The 14,905-nt window shown below is 40.5% G+C and overlaps 1 protein-coding gene and 1 non-coding gene across 10 annotated transcripts in view; both read right to left on the bottom strand.

Annotated features, from left to right (window-relative positions):
- Window positions 1-14,905, bottom strand: part of TMEM108 (transmembrane protein 108) — a 377,589-nt gene that overhangs the window by 159,146 nt on the left and 203,538 nt on the right. The window lies entirely within an intron of this gene.
- Window positions 8,287-8,539, bottom strand: LOC112850621 (small nucleolar RNA U89). Its single transcript, XR_003222723.2, has one exon. It is a non-coding gene; the product is annotated as a small nucleolar RNA U89 (small nucleolar RNA).

Genomic DNA, 14,905 nt, shown 5'->3' with positions numbered 1-14,905 from the left:
AGGGTGGGGGAAATGGGGAGATGTTGGTCAAAGAGTACAAACTTCCAGTTCTAAGATGAATAAGTTCCTGAGATCTGATGTACAGCATGGTGAATATAGTTAACAATATTGTATTACATACTTGAAAGTTGCAGAGAGTAAGTAGATATTAAATATTCTCACAACAAAAAATAATGTTATATGATTTGATGCAGGTGTTAGTTAACACTATGGTGGTAATTATTTTGCAATATATAAATGTGTGAAATCAACACACTGTACACCTTAAACTCACACAATGGTATATTTCAATTATATCTCAATAAAGCTGGAAAAATACATGTAACTATATTTTTCATAAACTAAAATTTTCTTATTAAAATGTGTTCTACTGTACACATAATTACTGAAATTACCATATTATTCAAATAATTTTAAAGTTCTTTATTCCTTAGTGTGAAGAAAATTTTTCACTATAAAACTTAATTTAAAATGAGGGTATTTCCTATAGTTGGGTTTCAAATCAAAGGAACACACCTCTGAAATGTCATCAGTTATGGGATAAATATGATCAGGGTTATCCTGGTGGCATCTAAGTAACCATGGCAACAACTAAGACCCAATAGTTGATGTCATTATTGTAGGAGTCCCTGATGAACTTGAAAACTCATCACTAAGGTCTGGCTGCACCCTTGACCCTGCTTCTCTCTCTCTCTCTCTGTATAATATGATATGATATGATATGATATAAATAATATATATTATGATATATGATATAATATATACAATATGACATAAATAATATATTAACATATATATAATAATATAAATAAATATATATATATATATATATATATATAAAATTCAATATTATTGGACAGATCCATTGTACCATAGTGTTTTGACCTTCAGATTCAGCAAATTTAACAAACTTTGTTATTCAACCAGTGGTCTGGCGGCCATTTGATTCACTTTTCTTCCTCTTCCATTTCTTAAGACATCTTTGGTCTCTGATACACTCACTGCCCCAAATCCTCTGCCAAAATTCAACCAAAATGTCTACTTGTGCAGTTAGCACATGGCCTCAGTGGTTGAAAAACAGGATTTTAGAAGATATATCAAATCATCAAATGCCAAACCACTAGACTTTTCAGATTCCTATATGCTGGGATTGTGGGGGCTTTTACTCTCTATGGAAATTGTACTGAACAGGAAATAAAACTGCTCACGTCATTATGATCTCTAATTACAGAATTAGGGGTCACTAAAAAAATCCTTCATCTTCTCAACTCTCATTTTCTGTTTCCTATTTTTCTCCTCTTTCTCATCTCCTTCCATGACCTTCTACCACCCTTATCTCCTTGAATTTTTTTCATAATAATTCTAGACTCAACTATGATCCCTTTTCTAATAATTCCTTGTATTCCTTTATCTGCATTCTTAATTCTTTATTACTCTTGGACGCTAAACTTATTCAAAATACTCTTTATCGCTTCCATTCTGGACTCCTCCACTGGGTCATATCCTCCTTCTGAGGAAACAAAATAAAAAGCAAAACAGATTTCTTCACCAGTCCCATGACCACATCTTGCATTTTTTTCTTTTGAAATACCATAAATACTGAAGGAAAATGAGCTATGTTGGATGAGCTTGGCAATAAGGCATGGTAGCCCCTCAGCAATGAGCCTGTGAGGATGTGAAAGAAGAGCCAACACCAGGCAGGAGGAGGAGGTGAAGACAAATAACTAGCTATAGTAAATGCTGCTGTTGACAACATGGGAAGTCCAACAGGGATGTGTAATATCTGCCTTAGTCTGGATAGGTGATGAGAGATCAAGTGTGGAGTTTAACCAGTACCCAAGACTCAAGGCCAAGTTGGCTTTCCTGTCACAGCTGTGGGTGAACAGTCTGTTGAGGAAAGGCCCTCAAGGCTGAGGATTTATGGGAAACAGAATTCAGTTCCCTAGGGGAAAATGTGGACAGGAGCTTAGTAGGCAATCCTGAGATCGATTTATGGCAGGGTTCTAATGTCCAAGGAAACTGGAGTGCCAGGTAGAGAAACAAAGGCAGAAGTCCAAGGTGAGGGCAGGGGAGAAGACAGCAGGCAAGGCCCTCAGAGACAGCAGCAGAGCATGTGGGGAGAAATGGTTGCTGTAGGACCCAGGAAGCAGCAGTAAAACCTAAGTTCACACCTTTCATGCTCAGTACTCTAGCTTTTCCTCTACAATTCCCTCAGAGCTTTTCTATAATCAACCATAGTGTGAGAGAAACATCCCTGCCCTTTTGCTACTCTGATGCAGCCCAATAGTTTTCCATCTTTATTTACTTCCTGAGATCATTGCCACTCTTTGATGTACAGTGGGGTTGTCCCATTACGATCTCTTTCTCTTGTCATATTAGCTTGAACAAGGCATAAGTGCCGTGACTAGAACATCAGATTCAACACAAATTGTTAAGGTTTCACTTGGCAAGGAAATGTCACAGTTATCCATGCTTCCTACCTGGTCTTTTCCACCTCTACCCTCCCACATCCAGCTGGTACCAAGAACAAACAACTGGATAAGGAGGAGGACTGGCAGTACCCTGAAACATCTCTATCACCTGACAGCCCCATCAACAACTGTGTGACGGTAGCAGCTTTCAATCAATAGCAGGGGTGGGTGTAACATCTTCTGAGGGCTCGATGAAGGCAAATTTAATTCAAGAAATAAGCAGGATGTATACTGGGAGCCAGATTTCGTTTCCCATCCTTTTTCACAGTTGCTATAATAATCTAAGACTTCTAAAAATAAAGCCATAAGGATGGCACAACCAGAGCTTGTTAACTAAGAAATAATGAGGCTAAATGAACTACAGATTCATAGGCTTATAAAAGGAATGGCCCATTGCCTCAAAGGGTTGCAACATTTCTGTACCCCAATTTCATCCAGCCAATATCTGACTTGGGAGCCAATACCTCTATTCTGCTACTGTTTATTTCTTTAAGCAGACCCGGAAATGGGTGGTGGTGGACAAAAAGACCAAACTCCAGAGCTGCTAAAACAAAATGAGATATACTGCAAGGGAAAGGCTGAAGGAGTTCACTGACTGAACTTGAAAAACTCCAAGAAGAAAAAACACACAATCAGATGAAACAACTATCCTCAGTGGATCTCACAGTTTCCCACTGCAAGAACTGTGACTTAGGTAAACTATGGGAGGCTGTGACATTCTGAGAAAGATATTGAACTCAGAGTAAGTAGACTTGGGTCCAAGTTCCTTGTGGGATCTTGAGCACATTTGGCTTCTTTGGGTTTCCATTTCCTTAATGGCAACATGGTGACAAAAATGATGCCTATCAACAGGGTTGCCCATATGACAAAAGACATTTGGGATGGGAAACACTTTATGAAGTACAAAAGGCTGGTTGTCATCATATCCTTGGATTGTGGTGCTGGTTACGGAGACTAATCATTGCCTCTCTCCATGTTTGGAACTAATTAAAACATATATAGAGGAGTCAGAAGTTGTATCAAAAGTCAGCTTTATTACTAGTTAATCTGGATTTAAGAACATGGCTTGACCTGTGACATTTTAGTATATCTTATACCACACTATCTTCTTTACATCTTCTGTACTTTTCTTGATTATACTATAAGCTTCTGGTGAGCAGAGATTATGTCTCATATCTCTGTATTCCCAGAGTTTTCCACAGAGCCATACATGTAGCATACTCTGAATGATAAAGGATCACATTAATCACATTTATACTCTAATTTCTGTGTGAAGCCTCTCTCTCTACTAGCCTGGGAACTCTTGGACAGAGGGGTTCATGTCCTTTCATTCCCTATGCCTAATTCCCAGCACACAGTAGGTTCTTTATAAAAGTGACTTGAGGGGCTCCTGGGTGGCTCAGTTGATTGAGCGGCCAACTACGGCTCAGGTCATAATCTCGTGGTCTGTGAGTGCAAGCCCTGCATCGGGCTCTGTGCTGACAGCTCAGAGCCTGGAGCCTGCTTCTGATTCTGTGCCTCCCTCTCTCTCTGCCCCTTTCCTGCATGGTCTTTGTTTCTCTGTCTCTCTCAAAAATAATAAACATTAAAAAAAAAAAGTGACTTGAAAGAAAATGAAAACAGAAGGGTACCAGATTGTCTAGTGCCATCCAGGGGTTGTACAGAGGGAATTAAAGTAGGAAAGTATCCTAAGGATTCCATTCCTGATAGCTTGTTCATTTGGGAAGATTGCTACCTACAAACTGTGAGGATTTTAGACTGTTTTTTCCATGGCAAACTTTAGCTTTTGTCTACTCATCAGGTACCCTAGCTATCTGGGATTCTACACCCTGGATATCTCAATTAGAGTTACTCTGCTAATGTTCTTAGAAGAGAAACACTGTCACTTGATAATTAACTTAGAGCCATGACCAAAGCCTGTGACATCCAATGTTTCAGTGTATAATGCTGACCATTGTTCTTCTCCCAAGGGATCCACACACCACGAAGTAATTTCCTTTAGGGTTGCTGTTAGAATCAGCTCACAACACAATACCCAGGCCTCCTGGACAAGTGTAGGAAAACTGGGAGAAATAACATCTCTGCCCCCTGCATCATTAAGCTTCCTGGTAACTAAGGGAGATGCAGTGCTGCCAGGCTAAGATTGCAGCAGAAGTCAGAATGAGATGGCACATAGAAGGGGTAAGGATCTCAAAACACTATTCTCAGGAGTATTAGTTCAGGGCCTTGCAGAGAATGAGAAAAAAAAGTCTTCCCATACAGATAAACTTTCAGTGCCTCTATGGGGCACATGTACGACATGCAGCTCACTCAACGTCAGTCACCTGAGCAGGGCTGCTCTGGAGTCAGACCCTCTGCTGTCTGTGATTCTCTTTGTGTTTTCTAAGCCCTGAGAAGCTGAGTCTGATGCCTCGAAAGATGTGCACATGTGTGTACTGTGCTGTGCTCAGCCCTGGACTATGTGTTTTCTGTGGGCACTGGGAGAATTCTCTGATTTTGCCCTTCTGGAACAAATCTGAATAAAGCAACTTTACTTTCAAGGTCTTAAAAGGATACAGCAAGTCCTATTTCTTTTTCTTTTTTTTTTTTTTAAATGTTTTATTTATTTTTGAGACAGAGAGTGACAGAGCATGAGCAGGGGAGGGGCAGAGACAGAGCGAGACATAGAATCTGAAGCAGGCTCCAGGCTCTGAGCTGTCGACAGAGAGCCGGACGTGGGGCTCAAACTCACAGACTGTGAGATCATGACCTGAGCTGAAGTCAGATGCTTAACCAACTGAGCCACCCAGGCACCCTAGCAAATCCTATTTCTTAACATGATGGCCAAGAAACTGGTGGGCTAGAGGCAGTCATCTATCCTGGCACAAGGCCCTAGTGCTCTGCCCCACATACCAAGCTCTATACCATACGGCTGATGCAGGACAGGAAGGGCTAAGTGACTTCAAAATCAGTAGTCTGGTGCAACCAATAGAGATCTGTGCAGCCACTTGCATTTGTGGCATTGAGCACTCGAAATGTTGCTAGTATGACTGAGGAAGTGAATTTTAAATTTTTATTCTATTTTCACTAATTTAAATGTAAAAATGAACAACTAATTCAGTTATTATAAAAATTTTAAGAATGTGAATCTCATTTTTCAAGTGTAAATTTTATGAAATATAAATGCAAATCAAGTACTTCTGACAAAATGCAGTGTCAACATTGAGATGTGTTGTTAAGTACAAATTATATGCAGGGTTTCAAAGACCGGGTATGAAAAAAAAAAAAAAGAAAGCAAATACTTTACTAATAATTTTTTATATGTTGAAATGAAAATGTTTTGGATATATTGGGTTAAATAAAGTACATCATTAAAATTAATTTCACAATTTCATTTTTTTCCCAATATAGTTACTAGAAAGTCTAAAATTGTGGCTTGTGTTCTGTCTACGGAACAGTGCTAATCTAGACCACAATTTCACTTCTCTCTACATGACGTCTTACTTGACCAAGAAACCACCAAAGAAACCTATCCATTGCTCCTGACTTCTGTCCAGTTCACTCTATTTTAATACAATGTTTGTTGGAGGTCTTCCATTTGCTGGGCACTGTTCTGTGCTGGAAATATAGCATGATGGCTCTTAGCAGACATTCCAAATGGAGATATAAACAATAAAGATAAAGTGCAAAAAACTCCATCAGCCAACTCTATCATAGCCAACTGCTATGCAGAACTTAAACTAGAGCAACGTGATGGAGAGAGCCAGGTGGTGAGAAAGCTGTTGGGAAGAAGTCTGAGCAGCAGGGAGCCAGTCATGACAGGTGAGGGACAATGGCCAAAGGCCCCAAGCAAGGAGTAAGTTGGAATACTTGAGGAAGGAAAAGAAAATGAGTGTGACTGGAATACAAGTGTGAAAGGTGGCAGGAAAGGAGATCCTACAATAAACACTGCACCAGGAGTATGTGGAGCCTTGTTAAAGTCTCTACCCTCACATCAAATAGGTTTAGATCTTGGACAGTTATCCTCTTAGGATAGCATCAGTTTCTTCATCTGTGAAATGGAGTGGCAATTAGTAAAGGAACTTGCTTTCAATTCTGAAAGCATATGATTTTTCCATATATTCTAAACAATAAAAATCCTGTCCTGGAAAATGAAAGAAAGGGAGCAAATGTAAATATCCTGACCTCTAATCCCTTTCAGGATTTAGCAACTGCTTATCTGATGCCTCCCTTCCTCTTCCACTCACCATTCTGTTTTTTTTATTTTAAAGAGAAAGAAAATCATTTGATATTTAGCCAAGTCATTCTCATACAGTATCAAAGGTAAACTCCTAAATTCCCTGGTATAAACACAAGAATGTTTTCCTCTAAAATGTGAACCAGCTTCCTCATAAGAACAATTAGATATCCTGCACAGAGACTGCCCTCCTTCCTTTATAATTATACTATAACTCCCTCAGAAGTCTATAATTTCCTAGCTTTCAGAACTTTGTATTTTTCAAGTACCCACTGACTGGGAAATCTGGATTCTTAGATTGGCAATGACTCTGCCAAAGATTTGCCTATGGGAAAACATTTCCAAGGAGACCACATCTACAAGAGTCACATCTCCAAGGAAAGAATAACATACCCGGTCATACTCATTTATCATCACAATTTAATAATGCACAAGAGAAGCCTATGAGACCACATCAGGGGGAATTTCAAGGACACCTGTAACGAAGGGGCTGCATGATGGATGGCTTCACAATCAGCCTTTCATTGGTCACCTCCAGCTCTTAGAACATACAGACTGATTCTCAATGAATGAGATTTAGGAGAGGGACTAATAGGGGACAGGAGGGAGATACAATAGTTTGTAATATGAAGCATGAAAATGAAAACAAAATCCTAGGAATGAAAGAGAAATGAGGTTTTACTTTAAGTCCAGAGAAATGGGAGGGGGAGGGGTAGGGGTAGGGATGGTGATGGTGGTAAGAATAATAATAACCCAACATTTACGGCACTGTTCCAAATGCTTTGCATGTGTTAAATGTATTAAATGTAATAATTTTTTTTTCTTAGCATGTGTGTGAGGGGCAAGAGAGAGGGAGAAAAATAATCTTAAGCAGGCTCCATGCTCGGCACAGAGCCCAATGTGGGCCTTGATCTCAAGACCACGAAATCATGACTTGAGCTGAAATCAAGAGTTGGATGCTTAACCGACTTAGCCACCTAGGCATCCTTCCAATTTTTTTTTTTTAAGTAATAAAAATTTATTGAGAATTCCTGAGATGGTGGTTACTGCCTCCCAACCTAGAGGGAAGAATCAACACTGTAGGAAATCACTCAGAAATCACACTGTCCCAGCACCTCTGACCAACACAGGAAGGAGCAAAATCATTCCACTGAAAATTGGTCAGGCTTTTTCATCCAAAAAGGTTTGGGAGGACAGATGCAGAAGAGACCATCACATGATACTGGAGGCAGGATAGGGGTGTGCTGGACCCCAAACTGCTCTTCAAAAATCAGGGGAGAAACAGATCCACTTCTTCTCTGGGCATGGAGTTCCTGGTGACCAGGCTCTCATTTCTCACCCTTGATGAGGCTGTCATTGCCCAGGTAAAACTTTCATCCTGTAGGTTCAGCACAAGGTTGTCAACAGTGAAAAAGATATGGTTCTGTGATGTGGCAATCGTCTTGGAGATGTTCTAGGATGCCTGGATCATGGCAGTTTGATATAGCCAGGGTTCCTGTTCAGGACTTCTCCAAGGTGAGAAGGTTGGGGTTAAGGGTTTACATAACACCCAGTTTCAATCCCTGGCTCCATCCTTACTATTCCAGCCCTTCTCTTGGGTGTCAGATTCAAGGTTGTGCTCACATAGTTCATGCCTAGTCCCACACTGGTCCCCACCTGTGGGCCCCCCTGCAGGCAACTGCCAGAAACTTGATGCAGCAGCAGAAATGGAGGCAAGGCCAGCTATGTCACTAATTTAAAGTGCTTAAACCAGTGCCTGGCACATCCAAGGACCCACAGATCCAGGAATACAATGTTGTATCTCTGTCCCTCATGATGGGGTGTGATGTGCACTCTTACCAGAGCTCACAAGAGAAACTAACCTCATGTTGGCCTCTGTGGGGCTTTGCTTGATATCGTATCCTTGCTGGGCCTCTTTTCCTTTTCATGCCCACTTCCCATGCTCCTGTAGGTTTCCTGGGAACTGCTTCCTAACACGTTGCTTGTCTAAGGGCTCAAAGACTCTTTATCTAAGGGCTTAAGGTCTTCCAGGGAGCCCAACCTGTGACACTCACCAAAAGAGAAATGAGTCTTGACAATATGAGACCAACAGTGAAATGTGGGACATTTTCCCCCTGATTGAATTTCTAGAGCTAAGCTATTTAAGAATTAGGTTTTATTTTTTAGCTCAATTATTCTGGATTTACCACAGGTCAAAATAACAATAAGATATCAAAGAAATAATATGACTGCATTTTTCTGAGCCTTATTTTCCACCTTCAGGACTTCTCCTATGCCATGGTAAGCTGCTTAGATGTGACCCCATGTGTTCAGACAAGAAAGCTGCCCAGCTACTCAAGCTTCCTTTCAAGCTGGCACTCCCTAACCCTGGGGGGCTGTTCATGCCTCATAATGACCTGCAGGCCAGAGTTGGAATCTTAATAAATTACCACCCTTATTAAGTGCCCCACTTTGGAGCTTCCAACTCTCCCCTTTTTATTCATCTCCTTGTTGTAACCTGGGATGCTAGGGATGACCTAGCAGGTACTCAGGGCATGGTCTTTTATCTAGGTAACTCCTGAACCCTGCTTCTCTGCCTTTAGGGGAAAGTGGGCACATTCTCATTTCTTCATCTAACCAAGGAATTTCAAAGTAAACTACATTTTTTTAAATCTCAAAGGGCTCTTGTGCTCTCTCCTATGCCCTCTTATAATTAGCAGACCTCACAGCAGCTTGCACATAGCCTGAGCTCTGTCCTGTGGGGAGACAGTTGTTTGACTTTGAGAGAACATCTCAGGGAAATCATTATACTCACTGTTAAACAGACTCACTGATGAGAGGACACAGGAATCTCATTCTTGCTTCTTCTCATCAGACATGGCACAATTATGTACCCAGCACTAGCATTCACTGGCAAGGTTAGAAACATACCCTGGGCACCAGTTACATATAGACATGGGAATCACATCTGGATCTGTTCCTGCCTTGAGGGCTCACCATCAGTGTGCACCTCATGTCCTCTGAAGCTCACAGCCCTATAGTAAAACCTTCCTGGGAGCTTTTATACCAGCCCAAACCACTCTTATTATTTTTTTTTTAAACACTCAGCCTTTTGTCTACTACCAACTACTGTCTTCTCTTGCCCTTACTTTATGGTAAAACTTTTATTAAAAAAGCTGTACCAAACTCAGTAGTTCATTTCCTCACACCCTACTCACTCTTGGACCCACAACCACTCCCTACTGACTACCTGTTTTGAACTGGGCACTGTACTTATATTAATGACTCTATAAAGTACAGGAATATTATGCTATAGTCAGTTGAATGATGGTCTCTCAAGTTATGACACTAGTAGTTAAGATGGCAGAGTAGTAAGGGGACCCTGGGCTTGTCTGATCCCTCAAACACAGCTAGATCAACATCAAACCATTTTGAATACCTAGGAAATTGATCTGAGGACTAACAGAACAATCTGCATAATTTGAGGGAGAGAACACAGGAGGTACATAGTGCAGAGAGGTGAACTGGGGGAGAGAAGAGCCTTGGTGCTGCAGAGGGAAGGGAGCCCTTTGTGTGGAGAGCAGAAAGACCGGGGGGCAGGGTAGGAGAGTGGGCAGCCCATTGGGTTTGTGCAAGAAGCACTCTCCTGAAAGCAGCTAGATGGAAAGAGTAAAAATGCACAGGGGACTGCACAAGAAAATGGTTCCCCAAACCACTGACAGGGGAAAAAGGAGAGGGTTTCAATATCACCAGTTTTTATAAACAGTGGAGCAGAGTCTGAAGTTTCAGAGGTCTGTGCCTGGTGGTGCTCTGGTGAGGAAGCAGGATGTAGCCCTGGGAGTGGGCAGCAGGATCTAAGGATCCCCTTGGTTGCAAGGGGAGAAGCACTTCCCCTTCTTGGAGTGCATTTGGTAGAGGTGATACAGCCTCTCCACAGGCAAAAGACCCAGCAGGTGCCATCAAGCTGCCACATTCCCCATATGGGAACAAAGACTCTGGCTGAGGGCAGCAAACCCTGGTGCTGCTTGTGTGTTGTGATTTACCATAAACTCTAAGCTGCTGCTACTGTGCAGTCACATGACTGTTTCCTAAGATAAGCCTGCACCAGTCAATGTCGGGATCACTAGAGGATCACTGCGGGTCCGAGCTGCTGGGGTCTCTGAAGTGTGGGGTTTTGAAATACAGCCATGCCTGAGATAAAACTCTGGATGGAGGGAGGTGCCGCCTGGTAGGCAGACAGCTCAGATAGGCAGGGGGAAGGCAAGGAGCTGATGGAAGGGGCAGACACAGGAAGGGTGATTCACCGCATGTCTGTGAGGGTGCAAACATCACGCTCTAGAGACTAGAGAGGAGGATGAAGCCATTTTCAGTATTAGCCCAACAAGGATGCACCCCAGTGAGCTCAATAGTGCCAACAAGTGGAGGAGGCAGCTCTACTCCCTGTACCCTCCAGGCACATCTCCATTAGGGCAAGTTGACCTAAGAATCAGAGCACCAGCCCCCTCCCCCAAAACACCAGCAAAAATCCTTTCCATGCGCTTAGTCTACTGTACATAGACTGCTGCATAGTTTCAGTTCTAGGGGAAAGCAGATCTAGCTTCATTTGGGTTTTATTTTTTATTTTATTTTTTTGCTTGATCAGTTTTTTTCTGTTTTAATTGTTTTCTTTGATACAGAAAGAGCAAAATTTTTATTTTATTATATTTAATTTTTCTAATTTTTAATTTTTTTCTGTTTTCTTTTTTCTATCAAGCTTCTCTTAACAAGCAGACTAAAACACACCTAAGATCTTAACAAGCAGACTAAAACACACCTAAGATATAGCTTCCTTTATTTGATTTTTTAAAAAATTTAAAACTTATATTTCATTCTATTATTATGGTATTTTCCTCCTCCAAAATCATAAGATAGAGGAATTCACTTCAAAAAAAACAGGAAGAAATGATGGCAAAGGGTTTAATCAATTCAGATAGAAGTAAGATGTCTGAACTAGAATTTAAAACAACAATTATAAGGATACTAGCTGGGCTTGAGAATCTCTTTCCAAAGAGATACAAGAACTAAAATCTAGTCATGCTGGAATTAAAAATGCTGTAACTGAGATGTAAACCCAAACGGAAGGCATAAAAACAAGGATGGATGAGGTAGAGGAGCAAATTAGCAACATAGAAAATAAAAATAAAATTATGGAAAATATTAAAGCTGAAAAGGAGAGGGAAACAAAGATCAGGGATCATGAAGGCAGACTTACAGAAGCCAACGATTTATTAAAATGTAGTAACACTGATATGATAGGCGTCCCAGAATATGAAGAGAGAAAGGGGCAGAAGGTTTATATGAGCAACTTATAGCTGAAAACTTTCCTAATCTGGAGAAGTGGACAGACGTCAAAATCCAAGAAGCAGAGAGAACTCACATTAAATTCAACAAAAGCTGGCCATCACCAAGACATATCATAGTCAAATTCACAAATTACAGAGACAAGGAAAGAATCCTGAAAGCAGCAAGGGAAGAAAAGTCATCAACCTACAAGGGAAGACAGATCAGTTTCATGGCAAATCTGTTTACAGAAACTTGGCAGACCAAGGGGAGTGGCAGGATATATTCAACATGCTGAATGGGAAAAATAGGCAGCCAAGAATACTCTATCCAGCAAGGCTGTTAATCAGAATAGGAGCATAGATAAAGAGTTTCCCAGACAAACAAAAACTAAAGGAGTTTATGACTACTAAATGAGCCCCACAAGAAATTTTAATGGTGACTCTTTGAGTGGAGAAACAAGACCAGAAGACCAAAGACAAGAAAGAACCAGAGAGCATCACCAGAAATACCAACTCTACAGGTAACACAATGGTACTAAATTCATACCTTTCAATAACCACTCTGAATGTAAATGGACTAAATGTTCCAATCAAAATCAGGATAAAAAACAACAACAACACAAGATCCATTTGCTGCCTACAAGAGACTCATTTTAGACCTAAACACACCTGAAGGTTGAAAGTGAAGAGATGGAGGGGCGCTCGGGTGGCTCAGTCAGCTGAGTGTCCAATTTCAGCTCAGGTCATGATCTCACAGGTTCAAGTCCCACGTGGGTTTGAGCCCCATGTCGGGCTCTGCTGAGAGCTCAGAGCCTGGAGCCTGCTTTGGATCTGTGTCTTCCTCCCTCTCTGTCCCTCCTTCCCTCCCCAAAATAACTAAACATTAAAAAAAATTGTAGAAAGTGAGGAAATGGAGAACCATTTATCATGCTAACAGATGGCAAAAGAAAGCTAGAATAGCCATACTTATATCAGACAAACTAGATTTTATTTTTTTACTTATTAAAAACATTTTTTTAATGGTTATTTATTTTTGATAGAGACAGAGAGTGAGAGAGAGAGAGAAACATACAGAGAGGGAGAAACAGGATCCAAAGCAGGTTCCAGGCTCCAAGCTGTCAGCACAGAGCCCAATGCAGGGCCTGAACTCACAAAACCCAAGATCATGACCTGAACTGAAGTCAGACACTTAACCAACTGTGCTCTCCAAGTGCCCCAAACAAACTAGATTTTAAAACAAAGACTGTAACAAGAGATGAGGAAGGGCATTATATCATACTTAATGGGGGTCTATCCATCAAGAAGATCTAACAACTATAAATATTTATGCCCCCAACATAGAGAAACCCAAATATATAAATCAATCACAAAGAAACTCATCAATAATAATACCATAATAGTAGGGGACATGAACACCCCACTTACAACAATGGACAGATCATTTAGCAGAAAATCAACAAGGAAACAATGGCATTGAATGACCTATTATACCAGATGTACTTAACAGATATATTCAGAACATTTCATCCTAAAGCAGCAGAATATACATTCTCAAGTGCACATGGAATATTCTCCAGAAGAGATCACATACTGGGGTCACAAATCAGCCCTCAACAAGTGCAAAAAGATCAAGATCATACCATGCATATTTTCAGATCACAACCTTACCAAACTTGAAGTTAACCACAAGAAAAAATTTAAAAAGTCCTCAAATACATGGAGGTTAAAGAATATCCTACTAAAGAATGAATAGGTTAACCAGGAAATTAAAGAAGAATTAAAACACTACATGGAAGCAAATGAAAATGAAAATAAGACAGTCCAAACCCTTTGGGATGCAGCAAAAGCAGTCCTAAGAGAGAAGTATATTACAATTCAGGCCTATTTCAAGAAGCAAGAAAGGTCCCAAATACACAACCTGACTTCATACCTAAAGGAGCTAGAAAAGACACAGCATATAAAGCCCAAAGCTAGCAGAGAAAGGGAACTAATGAAGTTAGAGCAGAAATAAATGATAAAGAAACAACAACAACACAACAAATCTTGTAGAACAAATCAATGAAACTAGAAATTGGTTCTTTGAGAAAATTAACAGAATTGATAAACCCCTAACCAAACTTATCAAGAAGAAAAGAGAAAGGTCTCAAATAGATAAAATTACAAAGGAGAGATGAGAGATCACAACCAACACCACAGAAATACAAACAATCATTAGAGACTACTATGAAATTATATGCTAACACATTGGGCAATACAGAAGAAATGGACAGATTCATATAAACATACAAGCTACCAAAACTGGAACAGAAAGAAATAGAAAATTTGAACAGACCCATAATCAGCAAAGAAATTGAATCAGTAATCAAAAATCTCCCAACAAACAAGAGTCTTGGGCCAGATGGCTTTCCAGGAGAATTCTACCAGACATTTAAAGAAGAGTTAATACGTAGTCTTCTCAAATTGTTCCAAAAAATAGAAATGGAAGGAAAACTTCCAAACTCATTCTATGAGGTCAGCATTACCTTGATTCCAAAATCAGACAAAGACCTCATTAAAAAGGAGAATTATAGGGGCACCTGGGTGGCTAGTTGGTTAAGTATCCAACTTTGGCTCAGGTCATGATCTCACGGCTCATTAGTTTGACCCCTATGTCAGACTCTGTGCTGACAGCTCAGAGCCTGGAGCCTGCTTAGGATTCTGTGTGTCTGTCTCTTTCTGCCCCTGCCCTGCTCGTGCGCTCTGTCTCAAAAATATATAAACGTTACAAAAATTTTTTGAAAGAGGAGAATTACAGGCTGATATCCCTGCTGAACACAGATGCAAAAATTCTCAATAAAATACTGGCAAATCGAATTCAACAGTACATTAAAAGAATTATTCATCATGATCAAGTGGAATTTATTCCTGGGCTGCAGGGC

The sequence above is a fragment of the Puma concolor genome, chromosome C2, assembly GCF_028749965.1.
Source record: "Puma concolor isolate L17-30 chromosome C2, mPumCon1.1.hap2, whole genome shotgun sequence".
Lineage (NCBI taxonomy): Eukaryota > Metazoa > Chordata > Mammalia > Carnivora > Felidae > Puma > Puma concolor.
This window is presented reverse-complemented; position numbering and strand designations above follow the sequence as displayed.